Below are 12320 nucleotides of genomic sequence, written 5' to 3'. Positions count from 1 at the left end.
ACATTTAACCTAAAGCGGGTACATGATACATCTGGAATTTATTTAATATTATCTATGGTATAGCTTACTAAAAGACTTATGGCACTGGGGAGAAAGGAATTTCTGGAACAATTTGTATGGGTTTTTATTTTTATTTTATTTATTTTTACTGAAGTTCACGTTAGCATGTAATGAAGGTCTATCATCAAAAGAGACAAGTTCCTTTTATTTAACATTGCCTTCTGTCACACAATTACCAGATCATCAATGCCAGCCCCAATAGCTTTAGCTGCAAGTTTGGTAATCTGATGGAGGTATTTTTAATTTTGGTTTGTCGGACCACTAAACCAGGTAATGAAGCTGAAAGTGATAACAGACTGGATCATATTGCGATTAAAGGATAAGATAAACACCTTCTCCACTTTAAAAAGTCTGAGATTACATAAGCCCATACATTTAATCGGATTGGCTGGCCCAGCGCTGTCTCAGCTATGGAATGGTCAATAGGGGGAGGCAGCTTGATGGCTGAGGTCTCCAGGACTCTAAACAAATCCAAATCATATTATGTGATATTATCTACTGTTAAATTCTACTCTGTACTTGTAATATTTTTATTTTACTATTATATTGTATTAAGGATTACTTGTCTTCTGTTCTGTGTATTGTATTGTATTGACCCCATTCTTTTTTACACCCACTGCACGCCCAACCTACCTAAAAAGGGGTGTCTCTTTGAACTGCCTTTCCCAAGGTTTCTTCCATTTTTTTCCCTTCTTGGATTATTGCTTCTGTTCTTGGATTTTGATGGTGTGATTGTGGATTAAAATTTGTTGCTGTTAGTTGCCTTGTTAGGCACACCCTTTTTGCCTTTGCATTTTTGTTATTTTGTTTACATAAATAATGTCTTCTTTTATAAAGATTCTTGGTAGACTTGATCCCCAAGCCAATGGTTTTTCATGGTTTTCCTTTCCCATGAGAAACTTCCTGATATATTTTGGGAAACATTTCTAATTTTGCAACAAGCCTGCAGCCTGCCTGTGGAGTTGGGAGATCAGGCTGCTTTGAGTGAGGCCTGTTCTAGGCAGGTTAGGAAAGGCCCTGTCCTAGTTTTATTGGTCTTTTGGAGAGAGCACACCATTTTTCTGTTTTGTATGCTGCTCCATTACAATGTCTGTGATTAGATTTTGGACTATGTGGTAAGATGAGCTCCACATCTCATTGACTTTTAAATAAATAATCACCGCACTTGCGGTTGAAGGAGGGGGCATGGTAGTGTGGCTGCAGCAGTTCCCAGGCGTGATACAGTATGGGTGTTTCCTCACTTAAGTACACAGGTGCCACATCCCCACATATAAGATGAGAAGCGCAAGTGCAAGGAGGGGAAAAGGAAAAAGAAAGGAAATAGATGGAATGAAATTGTTGAGAGGTAGAAAAACAATTAAAGAGCAGTCTTGGGAGGATGATCTGAACTCCTAGAACAGAAAAGTAATACAAGCTGGGGCCCCGCGAAGAAGTGTAGGCTATGGTGCTCTAGGGGCTGCTTCATCCCACTGAATAATGGTGTCGAATGGGGCGAGCATGGCGGATGACCTCCCTATTGATTCGAGGTATGACTGTGGGTGCTTGAAGAAAGATGGGAGGAGAGCCGACCTCAGATGGTCTGGCTGCGTGGTTTGGAGGCAGCCAAGATGGGAGTCGGAGGAATGAAGTTCGTGGCTGCTGTGTATCTGCTGCTGCTGTGCAAGTGATGGGAGACAAAGAAGGAGGTGGGCTGAGATCGGGAGGAGCCAGTGACTACATTTTAACATCTGGTTTTACTGATTAATTTATTGTGTTTTTATCCCCCACTATTCACTTGGTTTTTATAGATTATTTATTTATGTATGTTTTTGAAGCACTGCCCTTTAGACGCTGTTTTTGGTTTGTTTTGATTCTTGCACCTTTGCACTTTTCCATCATTCCCTTGTTCCATGTGAGATTTGTCCCCATTAGTCAGCTCAGTTTGGTCATAACTATCGACGGTGTTGGGTTCGGGCGTCTCCCAAATGTGAAGATGGAGCAGGGAGTGTAACTTTCAGACCTCTCAGTATGTGCAGGCTTCCAGCAATACTTTCACCCCAATGCATGGTACTGTGCTGAGATCAGAGTTTGATTGTGTGGCCAGAAACAGCTGCATCTTCATCAATAAATTTGCTGATGACACCACCAGCATAGGAATAATTAAACAACAATGATTAAACAGCTTCTAGAGATAAGGTCTACCTGCTAATGACTTCAGAAAACAGATCTTACTTCCATCCCCATCAGAGGAAATGCCATGCAGAGTTTGAGCACTCTCACATTATTTTTGAATCACTATAGCCAATAACCTGAAAGGGGAGCAGCTTTTTGTAGTGATCATCAAAGCAGTTAAACAACACCTTTCATTTTTAAGTGTCACGTTTCATCCAGGATTTCTCCCCTGACTGGGATTCAAGTTCATGTTTAATGTGTCTTTTTCATTTTTGATTTGATAGTTTTTGTACTTAATGTTTATTCTTTATTTTCCCTTTGTTTATATGTAGCCTGTGTTATGTACAGTACCATGTGTTCTAGGGGTGGTTCCCCAAGAGCGGGTGCCAGCTGCCAGTCACTGAAAGGAACCGCCCTATAAATCGGGGAGCCTTTCATAGTTTCTGATGGTTTATTTCAAACTGACTCGTCTTTTCAGGCAATCCGTTTTGTGCTCTAAGGGGCTTCTTGTGTTGCAGAACATTTTTTGTTAAAAGTAAATCTTTTATAAAGATTCTTCAAGGCCCCTTTTGTTTCTAGTTGGGGTTTTAATAATAATAATAATAATACATTTTATTTATATAGCGCCTTTCCCATGCTCAAGGCACTTACAGAATATAATAAAGAACGGCAGAATATACAGTATATAGCATTGTACAAACCAGATAAATAAATAAAGAAGATTAAGACAGTAAATTCTGAAAAAGAAACAGACAACATAATTGATGGTCTCGCACACACACATACAGGTTACATGAGCATCTTGACAGAGAAGTAAACTGAGAGAAGGGTAATAAAGTCAAGTAGAGCTAAAAGCCTTCCTGAACAGATGAGTTTTGAGTTGTTTTTTAAAAGAATTCATGGAGTCAGCTGACCTGATTAATTTTGGTAGGTCATTCCAGAGTCTGGGCGCTATACAGCTGAAGGCCCTGTCACCCATGGAGTGTAGATTAGTGAGGGGCACAACAAGATTACCAGAATCAGAGGACCTTAGTGGGCGGGCAGGCACATAGTGATGGAGAAGGTCACTGATGTAGTTTGGTGCGAGGTTATTTAAAGCTTTGTAGGTTATTAGTAGGATTTTATATGCGATTCTGTAGGACACAGGGAGCCAGTGAAGACGGAGCAGGATGGGTGTGATGTTTTGACAGAAATTGCCCTAGAGGCCAGTTTTTTTAAGTATTTATGAGACTTGTGTGCTTTTGGGACTCCCAGTTTACGACATTCAGAAGTTGGAGGAAAGCCCAGACATCTCCTTCTGTGGTCACTATCTTCTATAGGTGTATAGTGGAGTCCATCTTCACTGGTTGCATTACATCCTGGTACGCAACCTGTTTTACTCAAGAATATAAATCATTAAACAGGGTGATGAAGGCAGTATAGAGTGTTCCTCCGTTCAAGACATTCAGGTCACACTTCTCCCATCTCCACAATCATTGGATTTCTGGCTAAGAGCCCCATAACTACTCCCAGATGTAGGTGAATGGGGATAATTACTTCAGGAAAGCCAGGTCTGGCAGCTTATATGTTCTCATAGCTGTAAGTCTTCAGTTAACACTGCATGGTCAGGTCACAGTGTCAGCACCCACACTGATTTTCTTTCAAAGGCACAGCACAGTGTTCTATGATTCTTAATGAGACAGAGAACATTTTGACAATCAAGAGGTGCTGCTGTGACATACCAAAGGTATAATCACATTTTTTGGGATAGTGTTTTGATATTATTTTTATTCATGTACAGATTATTATGAAGTTCTTCTCAGAAAAAAGTGATTGTTGCAAAGAAAATGATCAAACAAATTGTTGTGTATAAAAGAATTAATAATAAATATAAAAACTTTATATAAATAGTCAGGTGTGGTTAACAAAAGGCTAAACACAAAGTGCAAAATTAATAAACAAGATATAAAATTCTGTTGCCTCAGTGGTTCATAACAACAGCTTTGTATCCTAGTCTATCCACTGGGAAGGCTTGCCAACTTGCTTATTCAAAAAAGTGCAACATGGTCACCTTTTTTCCTCACTTCTCTCTCACTTGTGGCCTTGGTCTCTCACTTCCACCCACAAATCAAGCAAGCATTTGTGTCCACAAACCTCTCAAACTCTACACTGGTAATGGTGATGAGTTGGCATTATACCCCAGGCTGGGGCTACTTTTGGTGACAAGAACTACTTCCAAAATCAGGGACACTCCCACAAAGTCATGTGACCTTGTCCCTGACCTCTTCTGTAATTCAAAACATGACATAGGACTGGACATGTACTACTACCCAGTATGGAAGAACTCACGTGCAGCTCTTCCTACTCCTCAAAGCTATCAATTAACCTGAGAGCTAGGCATTCAATCAGTCTTCTGGACTACTTGATTGTGTGTTTTCAGTCTGGGTCACAACTGTTTCATATGTTCGTCAAAGCCCCTATTTACTATACCTTCAAGGGGACCTACAAAGCCCCACCCCCCTATTCAGCTGCTTACCTACACTGGCATTTGGAGAGAGCTGTCCTGCAGGGTCTTGGCCAGTCCTTGACTCTTGTTTTGCCTTTGCTTGATGTTTACTTTCACCTCGTTGCCATCCTTGTACCTTTTCATAATAATGAACTGAAGAAGAAATAGAAGAATATTTCCAACAGAGAGCTCCCAACAGCTCCCTCAGAAGTTAGATAATGTATTGTACTTAGTCTGTTTTCTGTTAATGTTGAGATAAATGAAAGTTAATCAGAATTAATTCAATTAGACTGAAATTATTTCCCTTGAACTGTTTAATAAAATTAAAGAAAAGCATTCCTGTAATCACAATAGTCTCAAATTCTCTACTACTTCTGTATATAGGGACACTCTAATGATATATTACTGCCAAATGTGCAATCTATTATACACATAATATCTTTTGTTTCTGTTTCTGAGCTTGAAACAATTTAGCCTACTTACCATGACCGCTTCCCTTACATGGGGGTCAGGGACCCCTTATGCTTCTATTGCATGGACTCTTGTTTGGTTTCAGGGTCATGGTGGTGAACCCATGTTTCATCCTTATAACAATCCATGAAAAAATGTCAGTGAGATTTTGCCTAAAATCCAAGTTCTTGTGACTAAATTCCTAGTGACATGCTTTCTAACTCAACGTCAGCATTCAGGGAAGCCATTGGGAACTGACCTTTGACATCACCAAAATAGTATGGATGATTATGGAAAGTGTACCAGCTGAAATGCTTGTTTTGTGGGCTATAAAATTACTCTTACTACAATGATCTTCCATAATCATGGCCTCCACTTTTTGGCACACTTCCTGTGAAGAGGGGGCTCATGCTATGGGCATGGTGTTTGCCAATGGGCATAAAATATACGTGTAACTATTTGTGGAATTACAGGTTGGCGTAAATAGTTATATGATGCGATTACCTTGCCAATAAGAGAACTCGGTACTGTGAAACAGTGAAGCAGCTGTATGAATGTGGTGCAGCAGTTGGGGGGCCTCATGGTACACAAAATGAGCCAGCCCGGTCAGGAGCTGTGAGTAAAGAAGAAAATGTGTCTGAAACCGTTTTGGAGAGAGAGGAGGGCCCAAGAGAGAAATAGAAGGTGGTTACTTGCTGGAAGGTAATCAAAAGTTGGTTGGTCAGTGGCAATTCTCGTGCATATTAGCATGAGTATGGATTTGTAGGTTTCCTTTCTGGTTATGGGGCTTAGAACAAACTACATAGAGGCTTGCTGGGTATTTAGAGGGACCTTCAGGATTGATTGGAGAAATCCCAAAGACATATAAGAAAGTGAGAAAGGACAGTAGAAGTCATCTTCTTCATTTTCCATGGAGTCTTTTAGTGAAGGGTAAACCACAAAACTTCTAAGCAGCCTGAATAAAAATAGGAGGAAGTGCACTTACTCTTATTTATTCCCATGAGCATAAACGAGTAGGGATAAATGTTTATTTATTTGCAACCTGAAAAGATGGTGAAGGGGTAAAGGACTAGGATTTTTATCGAGCGTTTGTTTGAAGTTGAAAAGCTCATGGTGGTTTCTTTGAGCAGCCTGAATAAGGAGAAGGGAACGAGTCTAGAATCACTACTGAGATGTGTGAGGTGTTTTTGCTTGGACTTGGAAAGTCCTTAGTGGTCCCTTCTAGCAATCTATACAAGGGAGGAGGGAACAAGACTAGAAAGGTTTTATCTGATGTTGGAATGTTTTTCTTTTTATTTAATCATAATTATTCACATACATTAACTGTAATTTGGGACAGAACTTACCAGCGTGTTTTTTGTTATACTTCAAATTTTGATAAGAATGGGTATTTTCATATCACCTTGTTTTTAATGAAGAACAATTTATTTTTGAAAGATACTGTCTGTGTCTCTCTCACTCACTCTGGTTTATTCTCATTTTGCCCTCATGTCCCATGGTAGAATCACCGAAGGACACGTGTTGGGTATGAGGCACCATCACACTTTAAACAACTCCTAATCCCATTTAAATTGCTTGGCCCATAATCTAACTTTTTAGTACAAAGGCGAATCATCAGCATACACAGAATTCAACCTCTCCTGAATTTCCTTTAACTTCTTTCTTTCCTTTATAAGGACTTTAATGATGGAATGATGCTGCTAATGTGTCAGTTTCTGCATGGACTTGCAGGTTGATGTCTTTGCCATCATCTCTCTCTCACTCTCAAAGCTTGATATGAAATGACCTCAAAGTATGCGGGTGTCATGCCAAGACCTGTCTTCATCTTTAGTGACAAGTTCAGATTTGTAACACAAATACATGATACTCAGGTGCTGTAGGTAACTTATTGAATGCCCCTTCTGTATACATATACAATATATATTAATATTAATTATCCATCAAGCTAAAATATTGCTGGGACTGGCACATCATTATGATGTCTTCACCTTACCACCTCTATAGGGCCAAAACTAATCACTCCAGGTCACAAATTAACAACTTAAGATGCTGTTCTCATCTAGTGCAGCAAAACAAACCCTTCCCTTAATGAAATTAGCACCCAAATGTTGAGGAATAGGCCATAATTTGATTCTTTTTTAATTTATTACTATTCCTTTTCTACTACAGCTATTTTTGTAACAATGCGCATTGAAATATCCTGTTTACTTAAGTATGTTGTGCAACATTTTTTCATAAGTCATGCTAACTGAAAGAATTCTGCAAGCCATTCAAACTTTATTTTGTGATACATCATATTCTGTATAACTATGATAGTGAGTTGTTATGAAAGCAGTAAGGTGACCTGTAGGCTTCTCAGAAATATCATGACACAATCCAAAGCTGCGGACACATGCATATTCAATTATTGGTTCTTCTTCTTTTAAGACTGTAAATGGAGTGAACTCTTTTTTTTCTCTCTCAGATTCCATCACAGAACAAATATTTTTTTCTGTAAGCCATCTCAACTTTATTGATGGTCAGGCCTATAATGGTGGTGTCATCAGCAAACTGAATAACTCATATGTGAGCAAGGAGTACAGCAAAGATGCTCAGCATTCTCCTCTGTGGGGTGCTTGTGCTGAAGATCAGTGTGTAGGAAGTGTCACTGTCAACCTGGAAATGGTGAAGTGTGCCAGTTAAGGAGTCTAAAATTGAGATGCTCCAGGTGTCCCAAGTCAAGGAGCTCTGTTATCAGTTTTGCTGGTACAGCAATGTAAATACTGAGCTGCAATCTATAAACAGGACTTTGCTACACTGTAGGATAAGGCTTGCTAATGTTTCATTTTACATTTCAGTTCCTGCCTCTGCATTGCCGAATGCAAAAGACAAGAACAAATCAAACCTCTTCACATCTCTCTACTCCCCGACTAAATTCACATATAGATATCTCAGATGCCACACGCAAGAATGATAGGGAAAACACAAAGTATAAAAGGAAAATAACAGAATAATGTAAAGCTAAGAAGCCCAATGGGGCTTAAATAGACAGTTTTATTTCCTTTTTGGTAACCTGTTGTGATGGTGACTTCACTCTGCTGTTTTGTCTTCTTGCTTGTCAGAGAGACATTGCTGAGCTCACCCACCAATTCTAAATGTGTTTTATCCAGCCTTCAAGTAGCCTTCAAAATATATACTGTCACATCTGGACCAAGTGGCCAGGATCACTTGTTGAGTTAGGGCCAATCCTTTGTAGTTAAAGTGCCACCAGCTTCCCCACAACCTCGAGTCCTAGATGGCATTTAAAGGACTAAGATTCAAAGGTGCCTTGTTAATTATGTTCTGTCTTAATTCAGTAGCACTGACCCACTTGTCTAAGCATTAAGCTCGCTGCTGTCACCATAGATTTTGTGTTAGATGGTCAGGCACCAAAGAGTCTGAGAAAATGTTGACAGCATTCATTTATTATTGTTGATTATATAAAATATGTAGATTTTAAATTTTTATTCTTTATTTTATTTATTAAAATATAAGAATTATATATTGTTTTAGGTAAAATAATAAAAACACTTCTGTCTTGACACTACTCTGTTTGGTTAAAATGAATCATCTTCCATCTTTCCTCATATCACATATCTCTTAGCCCCCTAATGAGCCAAGTTGTTCTTCTCTGGACTCTCCCTAGTGCTGCTATGTGTTTTTGTAATACGGAGACTAAAACTGTACACAGTACTCCAGATAAGGCCTCTCTAATGTGTTACTTAGCTTAATCTCCCTTGACTTCTGCTTCATATATCCGGCTTCCTAATCTTAGCAGGTGCCGTAACCAATGGCATGAGTTCTCTCAAGACGCTTAGTGATTGTCTTGAAGAAATATACTCATAAACGGGTCATAACTTTCTTTGTCAAATTAAAGCAAATTATAGGTGCATTTATTTGGACCTTCAAAACATAAGGGAGTCGGCTTCCACTTTATATCTGCCACAATTTTTACAGGCTAGTGTATTCTCTATTGGTTTGGTGTCCAAAGAAAATACATGCATTAGAGGAAAAATCATCATGTATTAAACAGACACACAGCAAGCAGAGCTCAGAAAATTATTAGATATATGGGTTGTAGTAAAAACAAAATCACTTTCAGTTGTTTAATAGCCTTAATTTCCCACGACACTTCTGTTAAATGATAAAATTAGGCTTTTGAAATTCTATTTTATTTCTTTAAATATTAAAGATCCAAAGGAAAACTGTGTCTTTTTCTAATTAAAACATACATCACTAGGTTTAATGTGCTTTTTAAAGCAAGAATAAAAACTAAATAAAAAGAAGTGCAAGTCAGCAAAATCTTAGTTTTATTATTCTAAATGTGTATTTTGCATTTGGTGTAATTTATAGGTTTCCTCCGGGTGCTCCAGTTTCCTCCCACAGTCCAAAGACATGCAGGTTATCACCAATGGGTGATTCTAAATTGTCCCTAGTGTGTGCTTGGTGTGTGGGTGTGTGTGTGCCCTGCGGTGGGCTGGCTTCCTTGCGCCCTCTGTTGGCTGGGATTGACTTCAGCAGACCCCAGTGACTCTGTAGTTAGGATATAGCAGGTTGGATAATGGATGGATGGATGGATGTAATTTATAGTTCAAAGTACTATATAAAGTTGAGAGTTTGGACAAGTCATTGTTGTCATCGTGTATATTCCTCCTCGGGCGGACGTGGAGATAGCGAGTGACATCATCCATTCTGCTGTTGCTAAGTTACAAACGCAGCACCCCGAGGCACTTGTGCTAATCGCTGGAGACTTTAACCATGTGACGCTGGACAAAACATTACCTGCATTCTCCCAGTATATGGACTGCAACACCCGAGGAAATAAGACTATTGATTTACTGTATGCAAACGTTAAAGACGCATACAGTGCCACCCCGCTGCCTGCGCTTGGGAAAGGAGATCATAACCTGGTTCTGCTTCAGCCTCACTACAAACCAAAAGTGAGAGTCCTACCTGTAACCAAACGATCATTCAGGAAGTGGACCCCGGAGGCTGAGAATGCTCTGAGACAATGTTTTGGAACTACAGACTGGGATATCCTGCAGTGATCACATAGTGAGAACATTGAAGAGGTTGTTGACTGCACTACTGACTACATCAACTTCTGTATGGACACTTTAGTTCCAGTAAGAACTGTACGCTGCTATGCTAACAACAAGCCATGGATTACAAGTGACATCAAGGGCCTTTTGAACCAGAAGAAAAGGGCCTTTAAAGACGGTGATCAGCATGAGCTCAAGCGCGTGCAGAAGGAACTCCGAGTCCAGCTCAGGGCGGCGAAGGAGCAGTACAGGAGAAAGCTGGAGCAGAAGTTGCAGAACAACAGCATGAAGGAAGTGTGGGATGGGATGAAGATCATCACTGGCTGCAGCTCGAAGCGGGGTGCCACCATCGAGAGAGACGTGAAGAGAGCAAACCAAATGAACATCTTCTTTAACAGGTTTGACCACCCTAACCCACTCTCACCTCGGAGTACTGCACTCTCTACACATCCTTCTGCTGATACCAACATAGGAGAGACATCCCCACCCACAATTACAGCAGCGCAAGTGAGCAGAGAGCTGAGGAAACTTCATGCCAGCAAAGCAGCAGGTCCAGATGGAGTATCGCCACGACTGCTGAAGGTCTGTGCATCAGAGCTGGGGTGTCCTCTACAGCGCATCTTCAACTTGAGCCTGGAACAGGGGAAAGTCCCGAGGCTTTGGAAAACATCTTGCATCACCCCAGTCCCAAAGGTATCACGTCCTGGTGAGCTGAATGACTTCCGGCCTGTCGTTCTAACATCACATGTGATGAAGACCATGGAGCGGCTGCTGCTTCACCACCTGAGGCCACAGGTCCAACACACCCTCGACCCTCTGCAGTTCGCATACCAGGAGAAGGTGGGAGCGGAAGATGCCATCATCTATATGCTACATCGATCCCTCTCCCACTTGGACAGAGGCAGGGGCGCTGTAAGAATTATGTTTTCTAGACTTCTCTAGCGCCTTCAACACCATTCAACCTCTGCTCCTTAGGGACAAGCTGACAGAGATGGGAGTAAATTCATACCTGGTGGCATGGATCGTGGACTATCTTATAAACAGACCTCAGTATGTGCGTCTCGGGAATTGCAGATCTGACATTGTGGTCAGCAACACAGGAGCGCCGCAGGGGACTGTACCTTCTCCAGTCCTGTTCAGCCTATATACATCGGACTTCCAATATAACTCGGAGTCCTGCCATGTGCAAAAGTTTGCTGACGACACTGCTATCGTGGGCTGCATCAGGAGTGGGCAGGAGGAGGAGTATAGAAAGGACTTTGTTAAATGGTGCGACTTAAACCACCTACAACTGAACACCAGCAAAACCAAGGAGCTGGTGGTGGATTTTAGGAGACCCAGGCCCCTCATGGACCCCGTGATCATCAGAGGTGACTGTGTGCAGAGGGTGCAGACCTATAAATACCTAGGAGTGCAGCTGGACGATAAATTAGACTGGACTGCCAATACTGATTCTCTGTGCAAGAAAGGACAGAGCCGCCTGTACTTCCTTAGAAGACTGGCATCCTTCAACATCTGCAGTAAGATGCTGCAGATGTTCTATCAGATGGTTGTGGCGAGTGCCCTCTTCTACGCAGTGGTGTGCTGGGGAGGCAGCATTAAGAAGAAGGAGGCCTCACGCCTGGACAAACTGGTGAGGAAGGCAGGCTCTATTGTTGGCATAGAGCTGGACGGTTTGACATCCGTAGCAGAGCAACGGGCACTCAGCAGGCTCCTATCAATTATGGAGAATCCACTACATCCATTAAACAGTGTCATCTCCAGACAGAGGAGCAGTTTCAGCGACAGACTGCTGTCACTGTCCTGCTCCACTGACAGACTGAGAAGATCATTCCTCCCCCAAACTATGCGACTCTTCAATTCCACCAGAGGGGGTAAACGTTGAACATTATTCAAGTTATTGTCTGTTTTTTACCTGCATTTTTTATTACTTTTTAATTTAATATTTTTTGCTGCTGGAATATGTGAATTTCCCCCTGGGATTAATAAAGTATCTATCTATCTATCTATCTATCTATCTATCTATCTATCTATCTATCTATCTATCTATCTATCTATCTATCTATCTATCTATCTATCTATCTATCTATCTATCTATCTGTTCTTAACATACA

This window comes from Erpetoichthys calabaricus, chromosome 5 (genome assembly GCF_900747795.2).
Source record: "Erpetoichthys calabaricus chromosome 5, fErpCal1.3, whole genome shotgun sequence".
NCBI classification, from domain to species: domain Eukaryota; kingdom Metazoa; phylum Chordata; class Cladistia; order Polypteriformes; family Polypteridae; genus Erpetoichthys; species Erpetoichthys calabaricus.
This window is presented reverse-complemented; position numbering follows the sequence as displayed.